Source organism: Temnothorax curvispinosus, unplaced genomic scaffold (assembly GCF_003070985.1).
Source record: "Temnothorax curvispinosus isolate PA1 unplaced genomic scaffold, ASM307098v1 QBEX01008876.1, whole genome shotgun sequence".
NCBI lineage: Eukaryota > Metazoa > Arthropoda > Insecta > Hymenoptera > Formicidae > Temnothorax > Temnothorax curvispinosus.
Window position 1 is genome coordinate 13,642 of NW_020218656.1, and position 6,582 is coordinate 20,223.

The window sequence follows — 6,582 nt, forward strand, 5'->3', positions numbered from 1 at the left end:
ATATGGCGACTAAAAATACTTTTTTGATTGAATATGCGTGACACAGTCGGTACTAAAGGATTTTTGGGGTCGCTGATAACGAATCTGACACTCAAAATTTAAAATTTAACCCTCCGAGAACACAAGGGGTCAATTTGACCCTTACCTCGAGTTTTATCGTAAATATCTTGAAAGCATTTTGAAAATTGGCGGGCCTGAGGCCCTTTAGCTGTAGTTTGGGGTACTAACTATACGTTAAGATGCTCCCTTTGTACAGCGTAACACGCAGTAGGCGTTGGGCATTATTCAAAGTCGGTGTAGGGTCATTTTGACCCTGTTGTGTACTAAGCGTCGGTTTGCAATAGTGAGCACGATGGCGTATAGTTTGCGGCCACGTGTTCAGAATGTTGTAGTCCCAGTAAGCAAAAAACCATTATTACAATGTTATTGCAACGATATTCTAGAACTTGTAATGTTGTTAAATATGTAGTTCTTAATGTTGTATAGAACATCATTATGAACATACTTTGACCACGATTCCGAAATTTCAGTAATGTTGAAATGGGAGTGCCATAACGTTGCAAATAACATTGCGCTAAGGTTTTTCTATCATTCCTGTAATGTTTTTGAGATAAAAATTTAAACGTACTATCAATTTTATTACAATATTATATTAAGATTACCGTAATGTTAATTCTAACATTTATTTAAAATTCTAATTGATGTTTTATTTCTATTACAGGCAACATGTTTTCAATAAATATGCAATAGTAATAAAATATCTCAATATTTATTGTCTAATTATTATTTAGATTGCTTTTTTATAGACCAGGCTTAAACAACTTTGAGCTCCAGAACCACGACACTTCTTTTCTATCCACGGAAAGTAGGGGAGTGTCGTGGCTCCGGAGCTCGAAGTTGCCCAGGCCTGTTATATACCAATCTGCATTAGGGAATAATTCACTAATTATCATAAAAAAGTTTTATTTATATAAAAATAATATATACCATATATTACAGTTTTCAGTTTATCACAATAATATCTTTGGTGAAGATCACTGATCCTAGCGTAAGGTTTTGGGATAAAACTCATCTTTCAAATAAAAAAATTTGTTACTATAATAATCACTCGCGCGGAGCCACGCAAGTAAGATAATATATTTATCACTTCCTGAAAAATAAAAGTAGAATTAAATTAGTGAAAATGCTACTTATAAATTATAACGCGGCAAACTATAATAATTTTATTTTATAGAGAGTATATACCGAAATACATTACATTACCTTTTTAATGTTTTTTTTTCCTTACGGACGTTTGCGAATCTGAACCACTCCATTACAAAGTGTTGAAAATCTTTTTCTGTATTCCGAGGGAATATTGCTCTAAAAGCTTCTGAAATAAGAAAAATTCAATACAGTTTATTGTTAGATGAAAGAAATAAATAATATTAATTTAACGGCAATTAAAACTTATGATAATTATTGAAATAACACAAAAGTTTCCGGAATAGTTTACATATATACTAAATCGATCAAAAATATTAGTTTATGGATATATATATTTTTCTTTTATTTCGTAAGAATTTTTAACGTGTATGTGTGTCCTGCTTTTTAACGATGATTGCTACAAAAAATAAGAAGACAATTTTAATAAATTCTGAGACATAAAACATAGCATTTAATACTGCAAGTAATATATACATTTCTTAAAAAATTACTTACTTTTAATGCTCAGAATTGTGTGTGTGCGTATCTCCAATTTTATAATTATTTTTTTGGCCAGTTCATGAACACATGGAGGCTAAGTCATCAGAAAATGTAGCCCTCAAACTTCTTCTAATAAAATTCTTTTCATGTTTTCCTCCAATTAACATAACCTTGTTCACCTGAAAAATTTATACTTGTAATTCTATATAATGCAGTTTATTATTATAAATTGCAAGGAAAATAATTCAGAAGACTTTTAAAATATAATAACACATATTATAGGATATTATAGAACATATTAAAGGACATATATTATAGATATAAGTTTGTAAGATTAAGAGTCAGAGTAACCATTTTTGGTTTTGAACGCATTGAGTGCTCCTCTTCAAGATTCTATTTGATCGTTTTATACATAAAATATACAGTTGAATACATTATGGAGATTAATACAAATACATTTTGATTTTTGAAGGACATACCATATTTGAAAACTTTACCGACAAAATTCTACCTTCTTTTAGAAAGTTTACATATATCGTATTGGTTGCATAGAATTACAAATGCTTTTACATAATAAAAATAGGTGTAAATCAATTAGAGCATTTGCTCAATATATTACAAAAATGATTTAAAAATTTCAAAGTAAAGATCTCGAGCTGTCAGTGTAAATATTTATTTGTTACAAAAATTGTTTATATATTATCAGTATGTTTGCTCCGTTAAAGAAAATTGTAAAAAAAATATTACTGTACCATTTCCATTAAATTTAAAAGCTTAAAAATATATGAAAAGTTTGCAAGAAGATTTTTATATATAAATACTTAAGCTTTCTGCTAAATATGGTAAAACAAAGCAACACACATTTATATATAGAAGATCCATATATGCATAAAAGACTTGAACAATGTAGTATGAATGCGTTAGTACTTATTTGATATGACGTTTGGATGATTTTGTCTGTATGTTACGCCACAATCAAAATAACTATAAACATAGTAGATACAGATAATGCGCAATTACTATCTTTGCCGAGATCTTTGCTATAGATACTACATTGAAAATAATACCAAAAAATCGGTAAAAATTACAAGTCCTGGTGATCTCTTTGTCGACTTTGATGGCGCAGAATAATCGAGTTTATTTTTTCCAACTGATTTATTACGATGAAAGATAATACAATAGGTCGCTGTTTTGCACGTTCAACGAAAAATAACGAAAAGTCTTGCAAGAAGAAGGCGGAAGCAACGTCCGGAAACATAAAAATATATAGAAGTGAAAGTCTCATGCTAGTGATTTATATTTCCACCAATCGTAAAAGGTTAATCTGTATAGCGTGCGCGTATCATGTAAGACATAGAATAAGTTTATAACTCTGAGTTTAGAACATAAACAGACTCTAAATTGCAAATATTATATTTACTACTCTTGGAGAGAAAGGGAGAAAAAGGGAGAGAGAGAGGGAGGGAGAGGAGATATCTCTTACAGTCTTTTCTCTTAATTCTTAAATTTTCAAAGTCTGCAGATTTTATTGTGTAAATTTATATCTACTACGATTATGTAACTATTATACTAACCGGGAATGTTATTTGTAAATGTTTATAGAATTAATTATAATTGTGATAAGCAGCTTTACTTACAACTTGCATGAAAGCTTCTTGATCAGTTTTTAGCATATCTTCAAATTGTCAATGGAAGATAAAGGGATGAGATATTGTCCAATCTTTGTATCTTGTACAATACTTTCCTTAGAATATTGCTCAGCCTCGCGGCCCGAGTACATCAAAAATATATGTTCGATCCTTATTAATACTTTGGTATATTTTTTTTCTTCTGCAAATTTCTCTCTTATATAGGTCGAAAAATAGATCTTGAATCACCAGCTACCTATTTACAGCACATTAGATAATTGCAGGGTTCTTATCATTAATATGCAAGATTTAGAATATAATAATTACTTACCCATATAAAAATGTTGTATACAATTAAAAGCGCTCGACAGCGCACAAGCGCACAAGCACAAACGTACGTATATATGACACACTCACATCATACGTATATGTAAGATAATGCGACTACAGTCTCCAGAACTATTACTGTTTCCGATTGGCTGTCGCAACAAGCGTGCGTTTGCTCATGATCTCGACGCACTCAAACAGCTGAAAATAATCGGCAGTAAATTGCAAGAAAATAGCAAATAATTCCACTATATAGTTTCTACCGATACCCAAAGAACGTTATTTGTAGTTAACCTAAATTATAGGTTATATAGATCATCATATCAGCTACTATTCATAGCACATATGGTTAATTGAGTTCTTATTATTAATATACAACTTTTAGAATATAATAGTTACTTATATATAAATATACTGTAAATAAAGAGCACTCCGCACTGCTCGATCCACACGTGTGTATACGCACTCACGCATTGTACGTAAATGTACGCATCATGGCTGTCGCGATGAGCGTTGGGCACAATATAAAACAATAACATTCTAACAACAGAAAATTAATATACTACCAACGTTATTTCCAAGTCCAAATTACAAGGAATTTTGAACTGTTGCATTAATCTCAAATAAATGTCAGAGTAACATTTGAAAAATATTTTCTGTAACGTTTTTAAAATATTTTAACAACATTCAGAAAAATCATATTACGAAATAATATTTTTTAAATATGTGTATAATATTATTAAAAAACGTTTAAAAAATACACATAAAGTCAATATTTTTAAACGTTAATTTAATGTTCCTTGCTTACTGGGGTATGTGCCGAGCCAGAACATTTCGATGGCAACAGTTCTTCTGAGGAGAAGGATAATGTGTCAGTACAGTCAAACACTGACTCGTCGTGTTCAGATTATAGTGAACCCGAGGATGCGGTAGATACGACTCTCAACCAACGCATTTTAGAGCAGCGGGCTCGAGCTCGAGGGCGACCAACAACAGTACTACGCAGCAAAAATAATACGAAATGGAACAATTTTTTCACAAAATTTTTCGATTTTTTTACCTTAAAAATCATCTTCGTCATCTAGCAAAATAAATACCTTTTTTTAAAGGTACACTAAAATACAATTTTTTTTCTTGATTTTACTACATTTCAAGAATATACATGTAAATTTTTAGCCAGAAATATTAAAACTTAAAAAAATATAATTTTTTTCGTAAATTACGTTTTTTTTTCCCAAAAAAATAATTTTTTGTTGAATTTTTTTAAATATGTAAATAATTCCAAAGGCACTTTTTACTTATATCAATTAATTTAACAATGTTCCAAGTACATCTGGAAATTTTTTCAAGCTGATCGCACTCGTCAATTTAAAATGATAGACGATCAAAGTGTGTGTAGGGTCAGAAGAACCCAGAGTATTCTCCGTGAATGAAAAAATAGGTGTGTTCTCGGAGGGTTAAGGTAGCAGATGTAATACAATGACTATAAAATTTACAAAATAAGGTTTTCTAATTGAAACGCCTGCAGTTTGCCTACAAACTCTGTAGTTTCCAGGGCAAAAAGAACTTTAGGATATTTAACGTGTCGTCAACCATTAGACCACTAGGGTTCATTTTTTTTAAGTTTATATGGCACTTAACTCAAAAAATGTCTCATTTTTTTAATTCTTTACAAATCTTAAGCCTTGCAGATTGTGAATTCTTTCCAATTCCCAATTGTGCAGTCTATTAATCCATAAAAATCTTAATCGGGAAAAATTTTTTAACGAAAGTATATATGGGACGAAAGTCGGGTCGGATTCGAACCACGGACCTTGGTGTCAGTTGGTGTTACTAATCACTCGCGTAGGCACTGAGCCACCGTCATCCTTGGTTTCCAGGTCCTACCACGAGGAGGTTACATTATTATCGATAATCGGGGTGCTTTATTTGAGCGAGTCCCTTTGCCTCTCACTATTCAAGGTGCTTTATTTGAGTCAGTCCCCTTGCCTCTCACTACTCAGGGTGCTTTATTTGAATGAGTCTCCTTGCCTCTTACTATGGAGTGTTTTATTTGAAAGAGTCCCCTCGCCTCTCACGAATCCGAATGCTTTTAAGCACATAATACATCATTTAAAGAGAGTCTTCTTTGGTATTAGATTCTTCATGTTTGCCTGAAAATTCTGTGCTTTCCTCTTCATCATCTGATAATATCATATCATCTAAAACTTAAAAAGTTAGGAAAATCCCTGACATGCTATCATTTGTTTCATTATTACTACTGCTTGTCGGCGTTGCTTCGATATAAAAAACGTATAGCAAATCTCTTACGTCCTGCAAAAGTAATAGTTCTTTGCTCTTGTTAATTTGCGATTTAAATTTTACAGTTGCTATTATCGGATCCAATGTATCCATTGTTCTATAAAACATGTCGTATAAACTTACTTCACGAGAATATTGTCTGCTATAAAACCGTCTATAATTTTTGTAGTGCTTATTACGTGCTTCAGACCCTTTCTCGCCCAGTATTCCAACAGGTAATGTGCTTGTCCTTATAATCTCAGCACCATGCATGAAAATTTTATGCAGAGTCGAAGGCATGGATAAGCAAAAGTAGTGACTGACATAAATTTGAGCAGTTATCGTACAGAATTCGTCAAATCAAACTGGATTTACTGAAAAGTGACATGATAAAGTGACTAAGATTGTCTTCAAGTTACAAAGTAATTGACAGTTGAAATTAAGATATTGGGCAAAGAGATTTGGATTTTTGAAAGCTCGCTGTGCCGTATTCCCGTTATTAGTAGTGCCATAGCCTCCGGTTTTTGGTTTATCCACAATTAAACCCATTTTTTCACAAAGGATTTGTTGAATTAACTTTTTTCGTTCGGTGAAAATGACTCTGTGTTCGTTACTTCTCACTTGCCAGACATTTATATCTAGTCTATACGAAATATGTAGA

The 6,582-nt window shown here is 31.7% G+C and overlaps 1 long non-coding RNA gene across 1 annotated transcript; it reads right to left on the reverse strand.

Moving 5' to 3' along the window:
- Positions 1-946: 946 nt before the first annotated feature.
- LOC112458421 lies at positions 947-3,732 on the reverse strand. Its single transcript, XR_003041208.1, has 5 exons — positions 3,646-3,732; positions 3,324-3,570; positions 1,702-1,865; positions 1,264-1,372; positions 947-1,150 (listed from the first exon to the last, which is right to left on the reverse strand). It is a non-coding gene; the product is annotated as an uncharacterized LOC112458421 (long non-coding RNA).
- Between the last annotated feature and the right edge of the window lie 2,850 nt (positions 3,733-6,582).